The sequence below is a fragment of the Salmo salar genome, chromosome 21, assembly GCF_965601325.2.
Source record: "Salmo salar chromosome 21, fSalSal1, whole genome shotgun sequence".
Classification (NCBI taxonomy): domain Eukaryota; kingdom Metazoa; phylum Chordata; class Actinopteri; order Salmoniformes; family Salmonidae; genus Salmo; species Salmo salar.
This window is the reverse complement of record NC_138311.1, coordinates 28,843,502-28,850,274: the sequence shown is the minus strand read 5'-3', so window position 1 is coordinate 28,850,274 and position 6,773 is coordinate 28,843,502.

The following is a 6,773-nucleotide window of genomic DNA, read 5'->3' as shown; positions in this document are numbered from 1 at the left end:
CTTACTTCCGCAGTATACGGTGCATTCGGAAAGTATTCAGTCCCCTTGACTTTTTCCACATTTTGATACATTACAGCCTTATTCTAAAATGTATTTTTGTTTTAAATGTTCTCATCAATCTTTGCACAATACCCCATAATGACAATGCAAAAACAGTTTTTTAGAGATGTTTGCAAATGTATTAAAAATAGAAAACAGAAATACCTTATTTACATAAGTATTCATACCCTTTGTTATGAGACTCGAAATTAAGCTCAGGTGCATCATGTATCCATTGATCATCCTTGAGATGTTTCTACAACTTGATTGGAGTCCATTGCAAACAGAGGAAGATCTTCAAAGGTAAGTGATTTATTTTATCGCTATTTCTGACTTTTGTGACGCCTCTGCTGGTTTGGAAAATGTTTTTAATGCTTTTGTATGCGGGGCGCTGTCCTCAGATAATCGCATGGTATGCTTTCACCGTAAAGCCTTTTTGAAATCTGACAAAGCGTTTGGATTAAAAACAAGTTAAGATTTTAAACGATGTAAGGCACTTGTATTTTCATAAATGTTTACAGTTTTTCTCGATTGTTTACACACATTTTCTGAAAGCATGCCTCATATTCTCAGAACTCTACACACAAATCAAAAAACACACACACAATGGGCAAAACCCCTCAATTTTCCAGCAAAATGAAACTTTACATTCAAAACAATGTTATTTCTTATCAAAATGGTATTTTGTTTTCAAATGACACACACAAACCATCATATGAATAGACATTTATAAGAACCAGTTGAACACTGATGTGCTCAATGTAAAACACTATGATGAATGGAAAACACTTCTTCTCCATTCATCATAATGACTTAGGCCTTTTTTTGGTTCAGTGTTTCCATTACTACAGACAGTACATACATACGTGTGTTGTAAAATATTTGAGAATATTGTTTTTATACTCAGAACACACAAATACACAGTAACAAATATATTTTATTTTTCCCACAAAAACAATGTATACAGTGTACATCCCATTCCCAACCAACACAAAGTTGCACATACAGTGGTCTACATACAAAACAGAAGAATTTTATGTTTACAGTTACAGTAAAAAAAAATAAAAAAAATAAAACTATGCTGCATCCTCTCTTCTGTTGCGGTCTGGCCACAGCACCTCATCCACATCACAAGCAATGTTTTCCCTGGCCAAGCAGCGGGGGAAATATCGCCTAGCATGGCGATTCCAGCCATGAAAAGCATCAGCTGCTATATCTCCACATTCGTCTTCCATAGCTTGGAGAAGAGGTATACGCGTTTGTGGATTTCGGTCATACACTTTCCATCTCCAGGCAGAAAAAAATTCCTCAATAGGATGTAGGAATGGAGAATATGGAGGGAGATGAACAACTAAAACGCGTGGCTGGGCAGTGAACCAGTTACAAACCAGAGCAGCCCTGTGGAAACTTACCTTGTCCCAAATGACAACGTACCTGAGTTGCTCTGGGCCATCTACCTGATCTGGTGGAATTAATGTGTTGTGTAGGGTGTCCAGGAATGTGATCAGATTGGCGGTGTTGTAGGGGCCAAGGGTAGCATGGTGATGGATGAGGCCATGGTGGGTAATCGCTGCACACATTGTGATGTTCCCTCCGCGCTGGCCAGGGACTTGAACAATGGCACGTTGGCCGTTGATATTCCTTCCCCTCTTTCATCTTTTTGTGAGGTTGAATCCAACCTCATCAATGAAGATGAACTGGTGCTCCACTGCAGCCACCTCTAGCTCAAGCACTATCTGAAACACACATGACAATATCAGAAATAGACATGGAGTGGTCACTATTGTGAAGCACAATCATTATGATTACAATACTGAAATATGTATAATTTATACAGTGTTGAGAGTATGCATCAATTGTGGGATTGTATAGGACTCACTTGCACATAGTTATATCGCAATTCTTTGACTCTTTCTGAATTGCGTTCAAATGGCACCCTGTAGACCTGCTTCATTCTGAGTTTATTTCTCCGCAAGACACGGTCCAGTGTTGATAAGCTTACCCTATCAATATTTTGAAATATCTCATTGTTTTCTATTATTTTTCTTTGTATTTGCCGTAATGTTATGGCGTTATTTTCTAGGACCATGTTGATGATTTCAGTTTCCTGTTCAGGAGACAGACCACGTTCCCGACCACCTTGTGTTGGTAATCTTTCAGTTCTGCCAAACAAATAGTAAAATACTGTAAATACAAAGTAGGAATACATTTCCCAAATACTTGAAACATACTTTATTTTTACTGTCCTACAGAACAGTCCACAGGCAATACTGTACTACAGGCAATACTGGATGCTACAGTGTACCTGCTCAAATTTGGCTGTACTCTTTGCTCAGCCTCCCTCATTGTTAGACCATGGTTGACCACATAATCAACCAAAGTGGCTCGGATCTCATCAGAGATTACGGTCCATGGCCTTCCTCGTCCTCGTCCTTGTCCTCCCCGTCCTCCTCCTCTTACTCTCACTCCTCTGGCTCTGCCTCTGTTTCCAATGTTGGCATCCATTGCTCCAAAACAGAAGAGCTCACCTGTTGCCCTTTTATGCTAAAGCTCTGATTGCTAATTGTAAAACTGTGTGACGGGTGTTTGCCCATGTGATGAGTCAGTGTGCATATTTGAATGGCAGTGTGTTCATTGTGAAAACAAGAGATTTTCTGCATGAAAATTGTGCCAAATGCAAAGAATTGTGTGTAGTGTTTTGAAAAAAGTGTGTTTTAGAACTGCAATTTGAGTGTAAAGCAGGAATTGTGCTTGTAGTTTAGCAGAATTGGTTCAGGGGGTTGGTGCATGAGTTACATGTTGTGGTCATTGTGTCTCAAGTACCAGTATTCGTGTGTAAACAATTGAGAAAAACTGTAATATTACGATTTTTGTATTTTGAATTTCGCGCTCTGCAATTTCACCAGATGTTGTCGAGGTGGGTCACTAGCGCCCCATCTAGCCCAAAGAGGTTTTAAGTGGAATAAGTTCGGAACCACCAAGACTCTTCCTAAAGCTGTCCGCCCGGCCGAACTGATCAATTGGTGGAGAAGGGCCTTGGTCAGGGAGGTGACCAAGAACCTGATGGTCACTCTGACAGAGCTCTGGAGTTCCTCTGTGGAGATGGGAGAACCTTCCAAAAGGACAACCATCTCTGCAGCACTCTACCAATCAGGCCTTTATGGTAGAGTGGCCAGAAATCACTCCTCAGTAAAAGGCACATGACAGCCCGTTTGGAGTTTGCCAAAAGGCACCTAAAGACTCTCAGACAATGAAAAACAAGATTCTCTGGTCTAATGAAAACCAAAATTTAACTCTTTGGCCCGAATGCCAAGTGTCACATTTGGAGGAATCCTGGCCCCATTCCTATGGTGAAGAATGGGGGTGGCAGCATCATGCTGTGGGGATGTTTTTCGGCGGCAGGGACTGGGAGACTAGTCAGGATCGAGGCAAAGATGAATGGAGCAAAGTACAGAGAGATCCTTGATTAAAACCTGCTCCAGAGCGCTTAGGATCTCAAGGTTCACCTTCCAACAGGAGAGCCCAGACTTGAACCCGATCAAACGTCTCTGAAGAAAGGGTTTGAATACTTATGTAAATCTGACATTTCAGTTTTTGAAAAAAAAAAATATATATATATTTTTTTTACTTTGTCATTATGGGGTATTGTGTGTAGATTGATGAGGGGAAAAATTGAATCAATTTTAGAATAAGGCTGTAATGTAACAAAATGTGGACAAAGTCAAGGGGTCTGAATGCACTGTAAGCTACATGGACTCACGCTTTGTGCAATAATAGTATTTAACATGATTTTTGAATGACTACCTCATCTCTGTACCCCACACATACAATTATTTTATTTAATCTTTATTTAACTAGGCAAGTTAAGAACAAATTCTTATTTACAATGACGGCCTACCGGCCAAACCCTAACCCGGACGATGCTGGACCAATTGTGTGCCGCCCTATGGGACTCCCAATCACGGCCAGTTGTGATACAGGCTGGAATCAAACCAGGGTCTGTTGTGATGCCTCTAGCACTGAGATGCAGTGCCTTAGTTATCTGTAAGGTCTCTCAGTTGAGCAGTGAATTTCAAACACAGAAGGGGACCTATTGGTAGATGGGGGAAAATACAAAAAAGCAGACACTGAATATTCCTTTGAGAATTGTGAAGTTAGTAATTACTCTTTGGATGGTGTATCAATACACCCAGTCACTACAAAGATACAGGTGTTCTTCCTAACTCAGTTGCCAGAAAGGAAGTAAACCGTTCATGGATTTCACCATGAGGCCAATGGTGACTTTAAAACAGTTAGAGACTTTAATGGCTGTGATAGGAGAAAACTGAGGATGGATCAACTACATTGTAGCGACTCCACAATACTAACCTAATTAACATAATTAAAAGAAGGAAACCTGTACAGAACATGCATCCTGTTTGCAACAAGGCACTAAAGTAATACTGCAAAAAAAGGTGGCAAAGCAATTAACTTTTTGTCCTGAATACAAAGTGTTCTGTTTGGGGAGAATACAGCACATTACTGAACACCACTTTTTTCAAGCATAGTGGTGGCTGCATCATCTTATGGTTTTGGCCTTTCTAGGGAGTTTTTCCTAGCCACCTGCATTGCTTGCTGTTTTGGGTTTTAGGCTGGGTTTCTGTACAGCACTTTGAGATATCAGCTGATGTAAGAAGGGCTATATAAATACATTTGATTTGATTTGATTTATGGGCATGCGTGTAATCGTTAAAGACTGCAGAGTTTTTTCAGAATAAAAAAGAAATGGAATGGAGCTAAGCACAGGCAAAATCCTAGAGGAAAACTTGGTTCAGTCTGCTTTCAAAAATACACTGGGAAATGAATTCACATTTCACAAGAACAATATGCCAAAACACAAGGCCAAATATATACTGAATTTGCTTACCAAGAAGACAGTGAATGTGTCCGAGTTAAAGTTTTGACTTAAATCTGCTTGAAATTCTATGGCAAGACCTGAAAATGGTTGTCTAGCAATGATCAACAATGATTTTGACAGAGCTTGAAGAATTGTTTTTGGAATCATGGGCAAATGTTGCACAATCCATGTGTGGAAAGCCCTTAGAGACTTACCCAGAAAGACTTACAGACTCTCTCTCACTCTCTCACACACACACACACACACACACACACACACACACACACACACACACACACACACACACACACACACACACACACACACACACACACACACACACACACACACACACACACACACACACACACACACACACACACAAATGTAAATGATCCAGCAGAGCAACTTCTTCCAAAATGTGAAGAAAATGAAAGACATGGCTTCTAGCTGGGCGGGACATCTCCCTTCCCCTTGGGCTTCAGACAGGACAGACAGACAGAAAGTCATAAAGGACAGATATGGGGATGAATAGAACATTCCCCGGTGTATCTTGGGCTTATCATTTATTCCTCTTTTCTCTCTTTCTGTTCTCTCACTTTCTTTCCTCTCACTCCAATCTGTAACTTTTCTTCATTTCCCACCCAACACAGACACACACAATCACACAAAGTACACACACACCACCACCTGCTGTGTGTGTGTGTCTGTACACATCCAGCCAACAGTAATGGTCCTCAGAGGAGTAGTGAGAGGTGGAATTTTGAAGCCTACTCAACCAAGGTTGATAGGACTAATTAGCGGTGCATGTTCATGAGGCTGGTGTTATTCAGAAATCTCCCGTCAACACAGCCATGACACATTCAGCCTTTTCCAATCAGCCTGTTTCCATTGCCAATTTAAACGGCCAGCCCTAAACGGCTACCTTTTTCAGAGAGACAATTGTTGATGATTGGATGTTTTTTGAGTGATATGCGTCTTTCTGCTGAGTAGTGTCAATGTAAAAGAGTCTGACTCTCTGCTTTGTGTGTGTGTGTGTGTGTGTGTGTGTGTGTGTGTGTGTGTGTGTGTGTGTGTGTGTGTGTGTGTGTGTGTGTTGTTGTGGTGGTGGTGGTGGGGGGGGTCATTAGTCAGGATAAACATGTCTACTTTTTAATGTATTTTCTCTGTCTCTCTGTCTGCCTCTGTCTCTCTGTCTCTCTGTTTCTCTGTCTGCCTCTCTCACTCTTTCTTTCTTTTTCTCTCTTTCTCTCGCATAATGGCACTTCGCCTGGTGGCTGTAGTGGATATCCATCCTGTACATTACCAGGAGATAGGGGTCTCTCCTGGATCTGGCATCCCCACTGTGAGTGTACTCTGGCTGGGATGCTTTGATGTGTGGGTGTGAAACACTTGCTCTACCACTGGGGATGGACATATGAGGCCAGATGTAGAGTGAGGAGTGTGTGTGTGTATATATGTCTATGTGTGTGCATGTCTGTGTGTGAATGTGTGCGTGTGCGCACATGCATGTGTGTGTGTGCATATGCGCTCATGCAAGTGTGTGTGTGTGTGCGCGTGTGAGTGTGTGTATGTGGTGAATCTCAGGGGGTGGGAAGGGGTGAGGGAAAGGAGTACATTCATGTCCAGGCATGTATGTAGTTTGTGGATGGATTTCACTGCAAGTGGGTCAGTATGTGAATGTGTGACTGAGAGTGTGTAGCTAAGGTCTATTGGGAAATGAGAGAAAACATGTCAGACAGAACACCTGCCTTGAAACCTCTCAAACCTCTGTTATTCCACAGCCTGATTCCTGTCCACTGTCGAGAGAGAGAGAGAGAGAGAGAACAAGGGGATAGATGGAGAACAGAAAACATGA